Raw genomic sequence first — 21439 nt, 5'->3', positions numbered from 1 at the left:
CCAATTCTCCCCTCCCCTAGTTCCTGGGTAGGGGAGAATTGGACTTTCTGTCTCTAAGAATTTCTCTATTCTGGACATTTTATATAAATGGAATCATATGATATGTAATATATCTGTGAATAGCTTCTTTCAATCAATATTTTCATGTCCATGAGACAGTATCAGTATCATGTATCAATGACTCATTCTTTTTTATTGCTGAGTAATATTCCAATGTGTGGATAAAGCACATTTTGCCTATCCATTGATCATGTGATAAGAAGTTAGGTTATTTTAAATTTTGGACTATTATGATCAATGTTGCTATGAATGCATTTATGTATACATTTTTGTGTGAATATGTGTTCTCTTTTTTTTTGGGTATGTACCTAGGAATGGGAATTTTGACTTATATAATAACTGTGTAGCATTTTGAGGAACTGACAAGCTGTTTCCAAAGTGGCTTCACCATTTTAAAAATCACATGAGCCATGAATGAGCGTTCTAATTTCTGCACATCCTCACCAACATTGAATGCTGTCTATATTTTATATTATGGTCATTGTAGTGAGGGTTAAGTGGTGTCTCATTATGGTTTTGATTTGCATTTTATGATGGCTAAGAATGTTGAGTATTTTTAATGTCCTTATTGGCTATTTCTATACATTCATTGGTGAAATCTCTATTTGGATCCTTTGCCTATTTTTTAAACTGAGTTATTTGTCTTTTCTATTCAGTTGTAAATTCTTATTATATATCCTAGGTACAAGTCCTTTATCAGATATATTATTTGCAAGAATATGTTTACATAATAGATGGCATATTTTAAAGTACAAAAGTTTTTATATTGAATGATATCCATTTTATCTATTTTTTTATTTGTTGTGTGTGACTTTGGTGTCGTGTTTATCAAATCATTGCCCAATCCAAGCATAAGAAGATTTTTCACTCATATTTTCTTCTCACAGTTTTATAGATTTAAATCTTAAGTTTAGCTCTTTGGCACATTTTGAGATAACTTTTGTATATGGTGTGAGGTAGGGATGAAACTTCAATCTTTTATAGTGAATATCTTCTTTCCCCAATGTCATTTATTGAAAGACTATTCCTTCCCTATTGATTATTTCTGTGCCATTGTCAAAAAGCAGTTAACCATAAATGCATCTTTCTGGATTATTGTTCTATTTCATTTATTTATATATCTATTTTTATGAATAGTACCACGCTTTCTTCATTAGTAGCTTAATGGTTAGTTTCAAAATCAGGAAATGCACGTTTGTTCTGCTTTCTAAATTGATTTTTAGATTGTTCTGTGTCTTTTACATTTTTATATAAATTTTAAAATTAGTTTGCCAATTTCTCAAAAAATCATGTTGGATTTTGATACGGGTGGTATTGAATCTCCAGATCAATGTGGTGAATATTGCTATTTTAACAATAGTATGACTTCCCATTAATGAACATGATATATATTTCCATATCTTTGGTCTTCTTTATTTCAACAAGGTGTTTTTAGTATGTAATGTGTAAGTTTTGAATTCCAATTGTTGAATTTGTTAAGTGCTTTATACTTTTTTAGTTATTGTAAATGCAATTTTGTTTTTGATTTCATTTACTAATTGTCCTTTGCAAAATATAAGTGTTTTTGCATATTGATTTTGTATCCTACAGTCTTGCTGCTTTCATTTATTAGTTCTCATAGATATTTTGCGGTTCCTCAGATTTATATTTCTGCCAATATTCTATTTACATTCACTTAGATTATCCCTGAAAAATCTTTAAGCTTTCTGTACAGCTCTTCTCTCCTTGTGAGTCCTTAACAGAATTACCCACAATGCTCCTTTCACCACAATACAGATTTTCCCTGCATGTATTTCAAAACTGTCAGCATCCACCTATTACCTAATTCCAAAGCCACTTTTATATTTTCAGGTATTTGTTACAGCAACACTCTCACTCCTCTCTACCAATTTTGTCATAGTTTATTTGTGTTGCTATAACAAAATAAGTGACACTGGGTAACTTATAAATAATAAAAGTTTATTTCTCACAGTTCTGGAGGCTAGGCAGTCCAATATCAAGGCGCCAGCAGGCTCAGTGTCTGGTAAGGGCTGATTCCTGCTTCCAAAATGGCACCTTGTTACTGCATCCTCTAGAGTGGACAAACACTATAACCTCCCAGGAAGAAACAGATAGAAGGGACTGAAGGGGTAACTTGCCCAATCAATCTCTTTTATAAGGTGTTAATCCATTCATGATGGCAGGGTCTTTAATGGCCTATGGCCTAATCACCTTCTAAAGGCCTGACTTTTTAATATGGTTGTATTGAGGATAAAATTTCAACATAAATTTTGCAGGAGACATACACAGTAAAACCATAGTAATCATATTGATCTACAGTTTTCTTGTAACATTTCTGGTTTCGTCATGAGGTAAATTCTGACCTCATAAAATAAGCTTGGAGTTATTTACTTCTTTTGTATTTTGGGGGAGAGTTTGAGAGAGACTGCCATTCTCCTTTAAATATTGAGTAGAATTCATAAGAGAAGCCATTTGATCTTGGGTTTTATTGTTGTTGTTGGGCGGTATTTGATTACTAGATTTAGACTCTTTACTAGTTATAGTTCTGACAGAATTTGTTTCTTCTTAATTTAGTCTTGATAAGTTGTATTTTTCTAGAAATGTATTTATTTCTGTTAGTTATTCAATTTGTAGGCAAATGATGATTCATGGTAAGAGTCACAGTCTCTTATAATCCTTTTAATTTCTATAACTCAAATTTTGATACCTCTTCTTTGTTTTCTTATTTTATTTGTGTCTTCTTTCTTTTTTCATAATTAATCTGGCTAATAGTTTTTCAATTTTGTTAATCTTTTCAAAAAACCAAAGCTTAGTTTCCTTGATTTTCTGTTTTTTAAAATTATCTGTTCGTTTCTATTCTCATCTTGATTTTTTCCTTCCTTCTTGTAACTTTGAGCTTAGCTTTTTCTATTTCCTTGATGTATAAAATATTTTTTTAAAAAATTGAGATTGTTCCTTTTGTTAAAAGTTATCATTTATCGCTGTAAATTTCCCTCTTAGTTCTGTTTTTGCTGCATCGATATGTCATGTTTTCATTTGCATTTCTCTCACAGTATTTTCTAATTTCCATTTTAATTTGTTATTTGATGCATTGGTTATTTAAGAGTGTGCCTCTTTATTTTTTACGTATTAGTGAATTTTATACTTTTCCTTCTGCCACTAATTTCTCATTTAGTTCCATTATGATCAGAAAATATCCTTGGTATGATTTTAATCTTAAATTTTTAAAGAACTGTTTTGTACCTAACATGAGATCTATCCTGAATGATGTTCTGTGTGCATTTGACCAATATGTGTATTCTGCTCTTTGGTGAAATGTTCTGTATGTGTCTGATAGATCCACTTTTCCATAGAGAGCATTGTTCAAGAATTTTTTTTTCTGATATTCTGTCTGAAGTCTGTTTATTTTTGATAGGTTTTGAAACTCCCAACTATTTTTTGTGGTCACTGTTGTTGTCTGCTCCTTCATTCAATTCCTTCAATGTTTGCTTCATTTATTTGAGTGTTCTGATGCTGGGTGCATATGTACCTATAATTGCTATATCTCCCTAATAGATTGACCTTTTTCATCATTACATAATGTTCTTCTTTATTTGGTTTGACATTTCTTGAGTTAAAGTTTATTTTGTCTAATATAAATATAGCCACCCTCACTTTTTTGGTTACCGTTTACATGGAATGTTATTTTTCACCCTTTTACTTGCAGCTTATATATGTTCTTAAATCTATAAGAAATTCTGTTAGCAGCATGTAATTTGATCTTATTTTTTAAAATCCTTTCAGCCATTTTCTGTTTTTAATTGCAGAGTTTCATCTATTTACATTTAACGTAATTATTGATAGTGAAGGTGTTACTATTATTGTCTTATAGATTTTTTGTCCCTCTTTTTTCTCTCTTGCTCTCTTATTTGTGTATTATTGTCTTTTTAGTGTCACATAATAATCTCTCATTTCTTTTGTGTATCTCCCATACATATTTTCTTTGTTGCTACTGTGAAATTTACATAAAACAGCTTATAGCTATAACACTTTGTTTTAAGCTGGTAACAACTTCATTTACAAATATTCCTTTTACACACTTTATGTTATTGTTATAAAAATTACATCTGCTTATGTTGTGTATCAATTAAAATGTCTTTATAACTATTTTTTATTCCTTGTGATTTTAATTTCATACCAGAATAAAAAGTAATTTATGCACCACTATTAAAATAATACAGTATTCTGTATTTTTCTATATAGTTACTTTTACCAACAAACTTTTTATTTTTATATGTTTTTGTGTCACTTTTTATTGTTCTTTTGTTTGAACTTGAAGAATTCTTTTTAGCATTTCTTGTAAGGCAGGTCTACTGGTAATGAACTTCCTTAACTTCGTTTATCTTAGAAAGTCTTTATTTCTCTTCATTTTTGAAGGATACTTTTGCAGATATAGTATTCTTCATTGGTAAATTTTTTTCAGCACTGTGAATGTATCATCTCATTCCATTCTGGCCTACAAGCATTCTGCTAAAAATCCACTGACAGTCTTAAGGAAGTTCCCTTTGCATATAATGAGTTTCTTATCTCTTGCTGTTTTCAAAATTCTCTGCCTTTGATTTTTGACAATTTAATTATTTTCTTTAAGGTATGGATTTCTTTGGGTTTATCCCAGTTAGAGACTAGTGCACTTGTTGAATCTGGATGCCCGCGTCCTTTTCCAGATTTGAGAAGATTTCAACCATTGCTTCTTCGAATCAGATTTCTTTTCTTCTCTTTACTCCTGCTGGGATAACTTCATGCATATATTAGTTCTCCCAATAGAGACCCATAAATCTGTAAGTCTTCCTTTACTGCTTTTATTCCTTTTTTATTATGTTATTCTGATTGGATAATTTCAAAGGACCTGTCTCCGAGTTTACTTCATCTTCCTTTTGCTTGCAAGTCTCTAAAACCCCTATACTGAATGTTTTAGTTATTACATTTTTCACCTCCAAAATTTCTGTTTAATTTTTTATAGTTTCTATCTTTTTGATGATATTCTGATTTTGTTGATGAACAATTTTCTTGAGCTTATAGAACATCTTTATGATAGCTATGTTGAATTCTTTGTCAGATAATTCTTACACGTCTGTCCCTTTAGAGTCAATTTCTGGAGACTAATTTGTTTCTTCGGTCCATGTTTCCCTGGTTTTCTTGTGTGCATCATAACTTTCTGTTGATATCTGTATATTTTAAAATATAGCCACCTCTCTCTATTTTTATAGACCTCTTACTATCTTTATAGACTGACTTAACAGAGAAGAACCTCCACAATCAGCCCAACTAATGATTCTGGGGACTCCTGATAAATTTTTTGGGGAGTTATACAACTTCCCTGGGCTTGTGTGTGTAATTTCTGTGTTAGAGAGTATTGCTAATTTCTTTTTCAGCAGCTTGTAATCTGTTCCTGTATTCGATGTCTGCCTGTAGCACTGCAAATTCTGAGTCTACAGCATCAAGCCGCCCATTTCTCCTTTGTTCTTAGTGGCCATCAATAATTTCAAATATGTTGGCTTCCTGTAAGTATCCAAATTAGGTGGAACAGATATCGGTCCCTTAGGAAGCCCTCTGAAGAGCCAAAATGCCAGTCATACGCTACTCTTCTCCATTCCTGGCAAGGAAGAAGCCTCAAATTATGTCCCTTCTCCTTATTACACTGAATTGTGCTAGACACAGGAAGCCAATTCCTGCTCATCTTTGTTTTCAGCAGCTCCCAGGTATCCAAACTATGAGAGTTCCATCAGCATTCTGAATGAGGTGAGACAAAAACCTGTGCCCTGGGAAGCCCTTTGAAAATCCAGAACATTTGATAATAACACAACTCTTCTTTCCCCCTGAGGTTTAAGTTACGAGCCAGTGTTTTCTCTCCCAGAACTGAGCTATGAAGGCTTAGGAGGGGGGCTGTTGAATATAAAGTAAAATTTCTCTTCTTAAGCATTATGTGGCTGTTCTGGGTGTTGTGCTCGCTTGGCATACAATAACTTCTTAACTGGATTCTAGAATTTTCACATAGGTATTTTGTTGTGCACACCATTAATTTAAATTTGTGATTCTGTGAGGAAATTAGGGCCATCTTGCTGATGTTATTCTCTCCTCCTTTTTATGTACACATTTGAGAGTATAAATTTTCCTCTGAACACTGCTTTGCTGTACTCTATACTCTTTGGTATATTCATTTTTTAAATTAGACATCTTTAAGTATTTTCTTATTTTCCTGTTATTTCTTCTTTGAAACATTATGTATGTTGTTTAATTCCGACATATTTGAGAAATTTCCAATTTCCCATTGTTGATTTTCAATTTCATTCTAGTTTGGTTGGAGAACATATAATATATGATTTAAGAATTTGTATGGCTTTCCATATAGTCTCACTTGGAGAATTTTCCTTGTGTACTTGAGAATAAAGTGTACACTTCTGCTGCTGAATGAAGTGTTCTCAATATATCTGTTAGGTATATTTGGTTTATAGTATATTTCAAGACTTATTTTCTTGTTCATTCTCTATTTTTCCCAACAATTATTGAATGTAAAGAATTAAAGTTTCCAACTATTATTATTGAATAATTTATTTTCCTTTTTAATTATGTCACATTTTCTTTAATATATTTTTGTGGTATATTGCTAGGTGCATACATGATTATAGTTGTAATTTTTCTGATTATTTAACTCTCATAATTCAAAAATGTCCTTTGTGCTCGATAACCCTTTCTTTGTGTGTGTGATATTACTATAACCACTCCAGGTCTTTTTATCACTGTATGAATGGGTATATATTTTTCATCCTTCTGTAGTCAACTTATTTTTTATTTGAATCTAAAATGTGTCTCTTGAAGAAATTGTGTAAATAAATAAAGTTTTTGTTCATTCTTTCAATCTTTGACTTTTAATTGAGGTGTTTAATCTATTTTACGTTAAATATAGTTATTTATAAGGTAAGATACATGCCTAGAATTTATTTTTTATGTGTCATTTAATTTTAATTCTCTATAGTTGCCATTGTTTCCTTATATTAGTGTTTTCTAGTGTATGATTTTCTTGTTTCTTTTACTAATATTTTTTAAAATTATTTTTAATATTTTTATTATATATTTATATTATATTTTTATATTTCTAATTATATATAATATAAAATTATATATACTATTGAAATTAGATTGTATTAATATAAGTTACATTGTTTTCAATTACAATATTAATTTTAATGGCCAGGGCAAACCAATTATTTAAGAAAATAATTTTTTAAAATATTAGTAAAAGAAAGAAGAAAACTAATGATACACTAGAAAATATTATTTAATTCAAGATAAAGAAACAATGAGACTATAGAGAATTAAAATTAATAAGTGATACATAAAAACAGCAAATTCTGGGCATAAATCTTACCTTATAAATAACTATATTTAATTAATATATTAATAATTAAATATATACTTATATATTATATATTATTATATATTATAATTAATACATTGTAATTTCAGTAGTATGTATAATATATACTATATAGAGATTAGCCTGAGGAATAGAAATATATGTATATGTATATATACATATGTACTATATTCTGGGAGAGAACACACTGGCTCATAACTTATACTATATAGTATATATAGTATGTATAGTATATATATGCACACACACATATATATATAGCTCTGATATAGATACATTTTCTCCACCCTCCCTTGTGCTATTTATTGTCAAACAAATTTTATCTTTGTAAATCATAATCCCATAAGCATAGTTTTAAAATTACCTTTTATGCAGTTGTCTTTTAAATTATGTAGGAGAAGACTTTAAAATTATATTTATGCTGTATTTTACATTTACCTTTGTAATTATCTTTTTCAATGCTTTTTATTTCTTCAAGTGGGTTCAGTTACTGTTTATTTTTATTTTATTTTATTATTTTTATTTTATTTTATCCTGAAGAACCCCCTTTAGCATTTCTTAAGTGGCAGGTCTGCTTAACAAAGCTCATTCTCATTTTTTTTTCTTTTCTGAGAATATCTTAATTTCTCTTTCATTTTTGAAGCTCCTCTTTCCTTCATGTGGAATCCTTTGTTGACATTATTTTCCTTCAGCCCTTTAAATATGTCATTTGACTGCCTTTTTCCTCACCATTATTTCTGATAAGACATCAGCTGTTAATTGTACTGGGGAACCACTTATATTAATACATGATGAGGTTATTCTCTTACTTTTTTCATGTTCCTCTTTTTTATTTAGGCTTTTGTCAGTTTGACTATGATGTGTCTAGATACTGATGTATTTAAGTTTATTCTGCTTGGATTCTGTTGAGGTTTTTGTATGTTGGGAAAAAGCTGAGTGTTAGGAGGGAAACTGAGGCAGGGCTTGCATAATGTCCTCTAGAAATGTGTCCAGACTTGCTGGCGCCTTGCTTCTAGCCTTCCTAGGCTCATATTCCCATTATCTCAAGTAGCAGAACATGCGCCATATAAATGCTAAACCGTCACAGCTGTGGATCATGCGCCTGCCCTTTTGACCTCCACATTCTCACCACCTGTTTCTTTGTTGGATTACCAATAAATACCGCGGGCTCCCAGCGCTCAGGTCCTTCGCAGCCTCCGTATGGTAGCGATGGCTCTCTACTGTCTCCACCTTTTTCTCTCTCACTGTCCTTTTCTCAATCTTTTGACTTCGCTGGACTTTGTCACCCCCACGACCTGGCGTTGGGTCTGATCACCCCAACATTCCTGGCTGCCCAATATGGGGCGACAAAGACCCCGGTGAAAGAATGCTAGAGCGGGTGAAAGCAGAGGACGTATTGTCAAAGGACACTCGACCTCTTAAAAGCTCGGTGGGAAAGCTGAGCGCTTGGAAGAACGAGGGGAAAAAAATGGGACAAAGTGAAAGCAAGCAGGCATTCTGCTTATCTAAATTTCTTAAGGCATTTATTATGAAGAGGGGGAGTGAAAGTTAGTATTCAGAATTTATTACTCCTTAGTGTAGTAAAACAGTTTTGCCCATGATTCCCGGAACAAGGGACTATGGAGTTGGATGAATGGGGGAGAACTGGCAGAATTTTGTTACCAGTATAAACAAGCGTGTAGTGCGAAAGCACTGAGACCACTGACAACCCGTAGCCTTCCTATCAAATAGTCCTTAATCCAGTAACCCGTGGATGGCCCAAATGCATTCCATTGATAGAGGCAACTGCTTTGCTAACAGAAGAAAGTAGAAAAACAACTTTTAGAAGAAATCTCATTGTGAGCACACCTCACCAGAGCTATCCTAAGTAAAACAAAAAGACGTAGCTTACTAACCCAATCCTAAAGTACGGGGCTATTCTGTTTAAAAAAGGTGATTTAACATTAACCGCTGAAAACTCCCTTAACCCAGCAGGTTTCCTAACAGGGGACTTAAATCTTAATTACCATACAAAAGTCCGACCAGACCTAGGAGAAACTCCCTTCAGGACAGGACGATAGATGGTTCCAGGTGATTGAGGGGGGAAAAAAAACAAAACAGGTTTCAGTAATTGATAGGTAGGCTCTTGTGAAAGCAGTTAGAAAAATTGCCTAATTATTGGTCTGCTCAAAGGTGTGAGCTGTTTGCACTCAGCCAAGCCTTAAAGTACTCACAGAATCAAAACTTTCAATCCTGACTCAAAAGCTTACCTACACCCTGTCAAACAAATTTGCGTAAGAACCGTTTATGGGAATGCATCTTGATGGGGAAGCTGGGTTGTTATGAAATACTCAGCCCAGCTCTAGAACTCACCCCTGAACACAAAGGCAATGTCAGGCATGCTGGTAAAGGACCACTAGAATCCAGCAGCCCGGACCCATTTCTTTGTGGTCAAGAAAGGCAGGAAAACAGGTGCAGGACTTGATACATCGGTGAGCGTAACTAGCCTGATAAGCAGAGGTCCATGGGTGGTTACACACCCTGGAAAAGAATAAGCATTAGGAACATAGAGGACACCCCAGGACTGATACTCATCAGACAGTGACTAAGTGTGCTGCCATCTGTTTTGTTTTTTTTTTTTTCAATGGGAAACATTCCCCACAAGGCAAAAAACACCCCTAAGATGAATTCTAGAGAATTTGGCCCAAAGTGTATGTACCTTTTTCCCTGTCAGACTTGAAGCAAATTAAAATAGACCTAGATAAATTCTCAGATAACCCTGAAGGTTATACTGATGTTTTACAAGGGTTAGGACAATCCTTTGATCTGACATGGAGAGAGATGTTACTGCTAGATCAGACACCCCAAATTAGAGAAGTGCCACCATAACTGCAGCCTGGGATTCTGGTGATCTCTGGTATCTCAGGTCAATGATAGGATGACAACAAAGAGAACAATTCCCTATGGCCCAGGAGGCAGTTCCTAGTGTAGACCCTCATTGGGACACAGAATCAGAACATGGAGATTGGTGCCGCAGACATTTAACTTGTGTGCTAGAAGGACTAAGGAAAACTAGGAAGCCTATAAATTACTCAATGGTGTCCACTGTAACACAGGGAAAGGAAGAAAATCCTACCGCCTTTCTGGAGAGATGAAGGGGGAGGCATTGAGAAAGCATACCTCTCGTGCAAATGACTATTGAAGGCCAACTAATCTTATAAATAGTGTTTATCTCTTGGTCAGCTGCAGATTTTTTATAATAGAGATGAGGAGCAGGCGGAATGGGACAAACGGGATAAAAAAAACCGCTTTAGTCATGGCCTTCAGGCAAGTGGACTTTGGAGGCTCTGGTAAAGGGAAAGGCTGGGAAAATCGAATGCCTAATGGGCTTGCTTCCAGTGCCGTCTGCAAAGACACTTTAAAAAGATTGTCCGAATGGAAATAAGCTGCTCCTTCTTCCATGCCCCTTATGTCAAGGGAATCACTGGAAGACCCACTGCCCCAGGGGACGAAGGTCCTTTGAGTCAGAAGCCACAAACCAGATGATCCAGCAGCAGGACTGAGGGTGCCCGGGGAAGCGCCAGCCCATGCCATCACCCTCACGGAGCCCCGGGTATGCTTGATCACTGAGGGCCAGGAGGTTTACTGTCTCGTGGACACTGGTGCAGCCTTCAGTCTTACTCTCCTGTCCCGGAGATCTGTCGCTATCTGAGGGGTCCTAGGACGGGCAGTTGCTAGATACTTCTCCCAGCCACTAAGTTGTGACTGGCGAACTTTACTTTTCACGTGCCTTTCTAATTATGCCTGAAAGCACCACCCTTTTGTTAGGGAGAGACATCCTAGCTAAAGCAGGGGCCATTATACACTAGAATTAGGAGAAGGAAAAAGGGTAAATATATATACAGACTCTAAGTATGCTTACCCTAGTCCTCCATGCCCACGCAGCAATATGGAGAGAAAGGGAATTCCTAACTTCTGAGGGAACACCTATCAAACATCAGGAAGCTATTAGGTCCCTAATTCTCCTTACCTCTGAATCTACTTCCTCCGATCCCTGCCTAAAGATAATTTTATGGGGAAGAGGATTTGCTTGTGTCTCTCCAGGTTGACAATCAGGTGCCTATGTGGGTGCCCACCAAACATCTGAAGATCTATCATGGGCCACAGCATCTAGTGGAACCACCTGTACAGTGTGAATTGAAGGTTTGAAAAGCCTCGATTTGCTTTTCTCTATGCCTTCTGTTAATCAGAAAAGGCCTGTTTCTCATTATTGGTGGCCTCCCGGCTACAGCCACAGAAGTTTTTGCTTCTGTTTCAGTAGATTTACTAATGGGGAGGTGAAAGGGTATGCTTGTTTTTGCAGGAGATGAACGAACCTTGTGGGTGCCCTCAAGATGTGTACAACCATGGACCAGGTTTCCCCAGTATGAGCCATGAGGCAGTTGAATCTGAATGTGAAGATGGAATGAGGACCAACCTGAGTCACAATGCTTAATGAACCAATGCTTCCTGACTCATCTCTGTACCCTGAATACAAGAGACCCTAATAGTTAGGCAGGAATATCATCGCCCCTATTCAGCATGAAGTTACAGAAGACGGACCTTCATCCTTCTGCAACCCCTAGGATTAAGGGTCCCCTTGTAAAAGGGAAAGGGGGAGGTATGTAGGAAGCATTCAAACCAGAGTGACTCCAGTTTGAATTGAATTAAGGGCTAAGAAAAAAGAAGCTGGGTCACTGACTGGCAATTAAGAGCTGCTGCACAGCCTACAATTGCCTTGCTCAGTTAAAAAAGGCCACCTCTTATGCTAGTAATGATAGTAATATCTTCTCTTTTACAAAAAAAAGGGGGCATGTTGGGAAAAAGCTGTGTTGAGAGGGGGAAACTGAGGGCAGGGCTTGCATAATGTCCTCTGGAATGTGTCTAGACTTGCTGGCTCCTTCTAACCCTCCTAGGCTCCTATTCCCATTATCTCAAGTAGCAGAACATGCTGCATATAAATGCTAAACCATCACAGCTGTAGATCATGTGCCTGCCCTTTTGACCTCCACATTCTCACCACCTGTTTCTTTGTTGGATCACCAATAAATACCGTGGGCTCCCAGAGCTCAGGGCCTTCGCAGCCTCCATATGATAGCTATGGCCCTCTGCTGTCCTGCCTTTTTCTCTCACTGTCTTTTTTTCTCAATCCTTTGACTTCACCAGACTTTGTCACCCCCACGACCTGGTGTTGGGTCTGATCACCACAATACTTTTATGTGCAAATTTGTTATCAATGTTAAGACATTTCAGCCGTTGTTTCTTTGAATATGTCTTCTCCTTTCTCTTGACTACTTCTGGCACTTCCTCAAGTGTACCACCATATGTACCATATCCATTATGCACATGGTGGTGCACTTGACCTGAGGCTCTGTTCATTTTTCTTCATATATTTTCTATTCCTCAGGCTAATCTCTATTGTACTATCTCCATATTTGCTATTTTTACTAACTCAAATCTGCTGTTAAGCCCAACTGGTAAATTTTTTATAGCAGTTTTCGTACCTTTACAATTCCAGAATTTCTATTTGATCTATTTTGTAATTTCTATTTTATTGATCTCAGATTATTCTTGTAATTCTTTAGTTTTCTTGATTTATCTAAACATTTAAAATAGCTGATTTAAATTGCTTGTCTACTTAATCCAATATCTAGACTTCTTCAGTGACCATTTTTGATTTTTTTTACTCGGAATGAGTCATACTTATTTGATTCAAAATTTTTTGTTCGACTGGATATTTAAAACTTAATGTGACAACTCTGGAAATCAGATTTTTTACTTTCCAAGATGTTTTGTTTCATTGCTGTTTGTTTGCCTGAAGATTTTCCTGAAATAATTCCATAAAGTCTGTTCTTTGTCGTGTGTGGCCAACTAATACACCTGCTCAATTAATTCAGTAGTTGTCCATTTGGGTTTCTGTAACAATACCTGAGGGTAACTTATAAACAACTTATTGCTCACTGTTGTGGAGGCTAGAAAATCCAAGATCTAGATAGCATCTAGATTCAAAGATAGCACCTTCTAGATGTGTCATCACATGGAAAAATCGGTGAAAATACATCTTAGACCTTTTATTTTGGGGACAGGGTCTCACTCTGTCGCCCAGGCTGGAGTGCAGTGGTGCAATCTTGGCTCACTGCAATCTCCACTTCCCAGGTTCAAGTGATTCTCCTGCCTCAGCCTCCAGAGTAGCTGGAATTATAAGTGCCCACCACCATGCCTGGCTAAATTTTTGTATTTTTAGTAGAGACAGGGTTTCACTATGTTGGCCATGCTGGTCTCCAACACCTCACCTTGTGATCCACCTGCCTTGACCTCCCAAAGTGCTGGGATTATAGGCGTGAGCCACCACACCTGGCCTCTTAGACCTCTTTTATAAGGGCACACATTTCATTCATGAGGACACAGCCCTTATCTAATCAACTTCCAAAGGCCCCAACTCTTAATACCATTATTTTAGGGAATAGGTTTAACATATGAATTTGCAGTGGACATATATTTAGACCATAGCTGTAGTCATCCAATGATTGAACTAATCCTTAGAACTTTGTAAATCCACTGGCCTTTGCTGCAGAGGCATATACATACATACATACGTTATATATATATACACACACACAAGCACACATGTTAGAGAACAATTTTAATACTTTGACAGTTTACAACCCTGTCTAAATATTCACCTCTTGCTTGTGAAGAGCCTCAAAGTCAACAGAAGGATGGGAGATTATGATCTTCTGAGGTCTTTTATGAGCATGTGTGCAATTCTGTACTCTGACCTTGTGCAGCTCCAGGAATATATTAGAGCTTTGCAAAGCTTCACATGGACAGTTCATTTTCCACACCATACTTTGATGTTTTTGGTTAGCCTCTTATTCAACTGATTTTACTATTTCAGGCATCTGTGTTAAATAATTGCCCTTGATTTTTTTTCAACAATAATCTGGGTATGAAGCTTTTCTTAGTGAACCCTGAGTCAGGTCAAATAAAGTCATTCTGTGAATGAGGCTTTCCTAGGAAGCTGATATAGGTCAACTAACAAGTTTTCTGAGGTGTCACTTTTTGAAAGTTCCGAACACACTAGGTCCTCTCGAGGCTGAGAGAAATACTAGCTGCTAGGTTTCTAGTATTTACAGTTACCTTGCTTGCAATTCTACTGATATCCAAGGTATCCGTGGAGCTGGGGAGAAAGGAACCACTTAAATGCCAGCAAACTTTGTTATACCAAGATTCAGCTGTTTTTTTTTTTTTCTTTTCTTTTGAATAAATGCTCCTAGGACTGTTGTAAGACATTGGTAAATTTCCAAAGTTTGACAAAGCTCATATAGACAATACTTGTCAGTATTTTTGTTGCTGTTATGGAAAAGTGAATTGTTTCTTATTAACTCCATCATTCTGAAAGTGCTTTTCAACTTTTTATACTTTAACAAAATCTTTCAACTAATATATCACCTATAGTGTTTTAAATACAAACGATGTATTTTCTGTAATTCCTAAAGTATATGCTATTTTACTTTTAAGGCAATTTACTCCATTTTATGCTAGTGACATCTGTTGCAGTAAAGTGAGACAGGACAAGACATAAATCATTGATATTTCTTAGATTCCATGCTGAAACACATATATCAACAATGCTTCATTGGTTTGAGTATTCCAATTCTCCAACAATAAGAAAAAGGCTGTTGATACTGAACAACTGTTCCCGTCTCCTCTTGGAATGACAATTTAAAAAAGCTCCCAAAGTTGAAAAGCACTACTTTTTAAAGATTGCATTGTGAGAATAAAATGAGTTATGTTTTTACGCCAAAATTAATAGCATGAAAGAAATGCATACATGTTTTTTAGAAGAAGGAAGTAGAGCACATATTGAGAGTTGAGGACAACATAAACTCCACCAGAATTTAGGCCTGGCGCCAGAAAAATGGATTTCATCATTTGCTGCAGCTGTGTGCCACACATATCACCTCGACTGTTTCTCATTGGATTATTTCTCAGCAATCTTTTAAAAAAATATTCTCTTTAACCAAAGAGACATCCATTTTCTCAATTCTGTCTCCTAATTACTTTCACCCTTAATAAATGGTACAGAAAAATGCCTTAAGGCTATGAATTTGTAAGCACTAGATGATGTAGTAGTTCTGAATAATCTAATGTGTACTGGGCAGTGACTGCATTAAGGAATCTGAAAAAGATTAGGGCACAGATTGGAGGGCTTTATATCCGTGTCTATCTGCATAATTATTAAATATTCTACTCATGAACTTCAAGGGACTTCTAAAAAATAAACTTAAATAATGATTCATATCTTAAGAAATGTAGTTGCTTTGTAATATAGCTAAAGAAGCAGATGAGAGAGCCTAAAAATAGGCACTTTTGTCTCCACATGGCTATAGGCAAATAAGCATTATTTTTCTTATGTTATTATCAAGAATAATAGCAGTTTGGGTGTAGAGTAAATTTTGAGTTAAATGTAACTGACTTTAATACAGTAAAATTTGAACAAAAATGGCTAAAACCCCAAGAGAAAAATGAGTGCTCAAGAAATATTTAGCAAACACCTATCACATGGAGGATGAAGGAGAATGGCATGATTCCTATCTTTGGGGGATAAATTTGGAGTATAATACAACATACAAATTTCTGTCCCTCCAAGGCAGTCTTTGAAGACAATTTATATAATTGTCACATGTATAACCCATTGGTTATTGCATTCTTCTTCCTCACTTAATGTTCCACCTGCAATTCACTTCCTGTCAATTTGTACACTGTCCAGGGATGGCCATAAAGTACTTTAAAGTAAGCAAATAAGTAGTGACATGGATAGAACTGGAGGCTATTAAGAGCAATAACTCAGAAACAGAGTAAAAAGCCACATGGTTCTCATTAACAAGTAGGAGCTAAACAATAGGTATACATGGACATACAGAATGGAATAATAGACATTGGAGACTCCAATTAGTAGGAGTGTAGGAGGGGGATAAGAGATATTACCTATTGGGTGCAATATACACTATTTCAGTCATGGGTACATTAAAAGCCCAGACTTTACCACTATGCAACGTATCCACTGTATTAGTCTGTTCTCACAGTGCTGATAAAGACATACCAAAGACTGGGTAATTCATAAAGAAAAAGAGGTTTAATGGAGTCAGAGTTCCATGTGGCTGTGGAGGCCTCACAATCATGGTGGAAGGTGAAAGGCCATGTCTTACATGGAGGCAGCCAAGAAAGAATGAGAGAGCCAAGTGAAAGAGGAAACCCCTTATCAAAATCATCAGATCTCGTGAGACTTAGTCACTACCACGAGAACAGTGTGGGGGAAACCACCCCCATGATTCCATTATCTTGCACCACATACCTCCCACAACACATGGGAATTATAGAAGCTACAATTTGGATGAGATTTGGGTGGGAACACAGCCAAACCATGTCATCCACTAACACAACTACACTTGTAATTCTAAATCTATAAAAATAAAAAAATTTTTTAAATGAGTACCAAGTATTACAAAAAATCAACAAAACTACAGAATAAAAAATATTAAATTTATAGACTTAGAAAATAAGTGATAAATCTGATAAAGTATATTAAATCCTGAAAGTAGATATCAGATTGCAGAAAGTTAAGAAGGATGTGAATTTTAAACACTGCAGAGATCATATAAAATGATTATTTTGGAAAACTTAACTGACAGAGAATATGATATTTTGGATAAGTAAAAGTGTTAATAAAAGACAATCCAGGCAGCCTAAGCTATAAAGAGTGCAGCCATGCACCCTCTGCAAATTAATACATCAGATAATGGTAGGTAGTTGGGGAATTTTTGACTATGAGTTAAAAGATAAGAAATATTTTAAGTTGCTTTATTGTGGAGAATTAGATCAATATGTGCAGGTCATGTAAAAACACACTTGAATCTATTCTCGTATGAACTTGAAACTATTAAAAAATGTGGCATTGCGAAAGAATGTTGCTTTCAGAAGGAGATAACATGACCTCAGGATCAGGTCATGACATTTTATTAACTGCAGTACAACTTTAATGCAACCTTCCTAGGCCTCAGATTTCTCCCTTGTGAAATTAAGATTGTTTATAAATGAGTAATTACAACCCATGTGAAATTTCTCAGCAAAATTACTGACATATAGCAGGCAATTTGATAAATGTAGGCAATTGATACTTTGCCTCTTGCAAAGATTTTCACTGAAAGTGCCAACTTAAGCTGTGTTATTATGGATGGTAGAGAAGAGATTAAGGTGGATGACTTAAATGGTCGCTTCAAACTTTAATATCTTATGACTCCTTTAGATGAAGTTGTCTAATATCCCAGAGACTTGCACACTGGCAAAAGACAGAGCTGACACTGAAACTAAGAACTATTGATCCGGAATGCATGCTCCTTTCAAATAATCATATCTAGGCTGTATACAAAGATGTTGTTCAGAGCAGATTCACAGTGGATTCTTTCAACAAAAAAGATCACAGTAGCTTAATTGACAGCAAAGTTAAAGTTAACTTACTAGAAGGAACATTTTTGTTGAACTCAAACTGGAAAAATTGTTACGTATTTTTAAAAAATATTTTTTTGGAAATAAAGATCATGGATGTTATAATTCTAAAACTTACTAGTTTAATTATATGAACCTTTTTTCAGATTTATGAGGGATTTGGGACAAACATTTTTAAAAGGAGCAGGGTTGAATGATGCTTTTATTTCCATTTTCCTCCTGCATATATATACACACATATACACATATACACATATCTATACATGTATGTGTATATGTGTACGTGTGTGTGTGTGCATGTATGTGTGTCAAATTTTAATTTACTGTTAAAGTTTTATGCAGTTTTCCAAAATTTGTAAGTCAGAAAGCTGGCTGGTTATAATTCTTGGATATTTGATGATCTTTAGGTCCTTCAGTTATTGAGAATGATAATATGCCTTCATCCCAAGGATGAGGTCTTATGTTAAATGGCTTTGCAGCATTATCAACTGGGGATTTTATGAATCTTCTTCTGAAAAATAGATTTAGAGCTTTCACCTAATAACTCAAATATAAAAGCACACAATTTTCAAGGAAAGATTTTCAAAATGCAAATACCCCACAGCAGTGTATCATGCAAAAAATGGACTGCTCTGCAATGTTTGAATCCTTCTGCAAAGCAAAGCAGATTTTAGTCTGTGGGCTTTGATTTTTACCCTTCAACCATAGAACCCACAGTCTACAATTACTTGTTATATGTGATATCTAGTTTCCAGTCACTAGTTAGGGATGGAAGTGATCAAAAAGGAAAATAATGCACACAGAGAAAAGAGGAGAGTTCAGGACAAAGAATCACCAGCATTTTGATGTTTGATAAAGGAGGAGATAGAAAAGGAAACGGACAAAGGGGTGATATTACAGAAAGAGTTTGTTAATAAGGTGAAAGTGAGCAGCTCTGTCAAATGCTCATGAAAGATCAAATTGTACCAGGATTGAAATACATATATTGAATGGTAAAATGCACATAATTGTTGACAACATCAGAGTGGTTAGGTGGTAGGTAGTAGGAACTAGGAACTGATTTGGAAGTGAAGCCTGAAAAAGTTAAGGAAGTAAAGGCACCCGGTTAGGCAAATTTAATTCAAGAAATTCGACTAGACAAGTTGGTAGAGAAGACTGGAAAAATGACAGAGGGTTTAAAGTGGGTATTTGTTTTATTTTGTTTTGCTGAATGTTATTGATAGAGGCAAGACCACTTTTAAATAAGGATAGAAAATATTTTCATATGAAGAGAAAGATTGAAGAATGAGCAAAGAAAGTCTATAAGACACTCCAGTCTACACATCTTTAAGCAAGTTTATAAGGCTTTTTGCTTTTCAGTGGAACAAGATTCCTGAAAAGATGGAAAAAAATATTTGCTACACATTAGAAAAAGTTATTGATAAATGGAGGAAAACTCTTTTAAAAAGACAGAAGAAGCAGAAGATTGGTGTCAGGGAGTTGAAGAAGAAACCAATTTGATGACTTTAATTTCTCCGAAATATGACATGGGCACAGTGTATTCACACAGAAGGAGTGGAGGAGAGCTTGAAAACATCTTAGTTGATTTAAAAACTATGAAAGCACATGATTTCTAGAACAGCAAGGTGGCCTGGCAGCTTTGAGGTTTCATATATGAATTTGTTTGTGGTTGGTGATCATGAATTGATTGTGAAAACAATCTGTCCAGTTGTGGTTTCTCTGACCAACATTGCATTCGGAGTTGTGAGATGGGGCTGTGGGAGCAGAACACAAGTGTCAGGATTAAGGGGTCTGTAAGACAGTAGCTGTGCTGATGGACCAGGAAATGCACAGTGAAAAGGAAGGACATAAAGCCAGGAGGAGGCTGCATGATTCATAACTGGAGACCAAAATAAATTTAAGACCTTTTATGAGTTTCAACATTTTTTTGTGTAAAAGATGGGAAGCTGCAGTCAGAGAGGGATAGGAGACTTGTTGATTTCAGGAGTGGAGCTGAGTGAGATGTGCACAGTACTTTATTCAAAGTTGTCAGAAGAATATCATTAAAGATGAATAGGAAGAATTATCAATAGTTGAGGCTTTAGAAAGTTAAAGTCCCTTAGGATACTGGAAGAAGATGAAAAGATATGCAGCCAGATACTACACAAATGAAAATTAATAACCAAGAGATTGGTGCAAAAAGATATTGAAAAGAGGGGAAGATGATGCAGTTGGGTAGTATAAACCTTGAAGGAGGAGCAGCGTTGTTTTTCTAAGTTTATTTTATTTTTAATATAGAAAACAATTTCCTGGAAGGCATATGTGGGAGTGAACAAGGAACTGACCTCACCTTCTGATCATGAAATGTGTGAAAAAAAATGGATGCATTTGAAACTGAGAGTAAATATTGATACAATGCTAACCAAACTAGTTAGTTCTACAGGGAGGATGGTTAATTTAAGATGGTAATTGGTGTGAAGTAGATAAATGCAAAGCCACACACATAAAATATATTTTCTCTTATATCTGTCTGTAATTGCTGTGACCATTATATTTACCACTTAGCGAGTATGTATTATGTGCCAGACATATTGCAGATATTACATCATTTTACTCTCACGAGAACTTGGAGGTGATTCTTTTTATTTTATATTTTCAGAGAAGGGATATAAATCTCAGAGTTTAAGTTAGTTCTCCAGAGTCACTCAACAAGTACATATTATTCTGAGGCCCAAACTTAGGTGTATTGAACATAATTCAACCTCAAGCCAACTTAACCATTCTGAGAATCAGTTTCCTCATCTGTAAAATTGAGACAAATTAACACCTTCATCAGGGGGTAATATAAAAAGACTAATTATTTAGAATTCTGAGAAGCACATTAAATGGGGAATATATGTTAGCAGAAATATAAACTGTCTCTATCAATTTTTAAAATTTGTAGCTGGTTGCGTAGACACAGGCTAAGACTTTCATTTTGGAAGCAAAAAAATACAATACGCACTTCCTTCTGATAGCTATTGTTTTTTTTTTTTTTTTTATTATACTTTAGGGTTTTAGGGTACATGTGCACAATGTGCAGGTTTGTTACATATGTATCCATGTGCCATGTTGATTTCCTGCACCCATTAATTCGTCATTTAGCATTAGGTGTATCGCCTAATGCTGTCCCTCCCCCCTCCCCCCACCCCACAACAGTCCCCGGAGCGTGTTTTAAGGCTATCTTTTCTAGTTAAGTCGAGAGAAAGGGGAAATAACACCTTCCATCCAAATTTATTTTTAAAATGTATTGGAAAGAACTGTGTGTTAAATTAAGACATCAGTAATTTCAAGATTCTTTCATAATGGAAGTTTTTACTCTGTTAAAATATAAAATTTGATGCTTCCTCATGAGTAAATACAGCTCAGCCATCTGTGCAACCTAGGAAAAAAATTGACCAGCATTAATGGCATCCTTGC

The sequence above is a fragment of the Symphalangus syndactylus genome, chromosome 3 (genome assembly GCF_028878055.3).
Source record: "Symphalangus syndactylus isolate Jambi chromosome 3, NHGRI_mSymSyn1-v2.1_pri, whole genome shotgun sequence".
NCBI classification, from domain to species: domain Eukaryota; kingdom Metazoa; phylum Chordata; class Mammalia; order Primates; family Hylobatidae; genus Symphalangus; species Symphalangus syndactylus.
The sequence above is the reverse complement of the archived record's forward strand: the minus strand, read 5'-3'. Positions refer to the sequence as shown.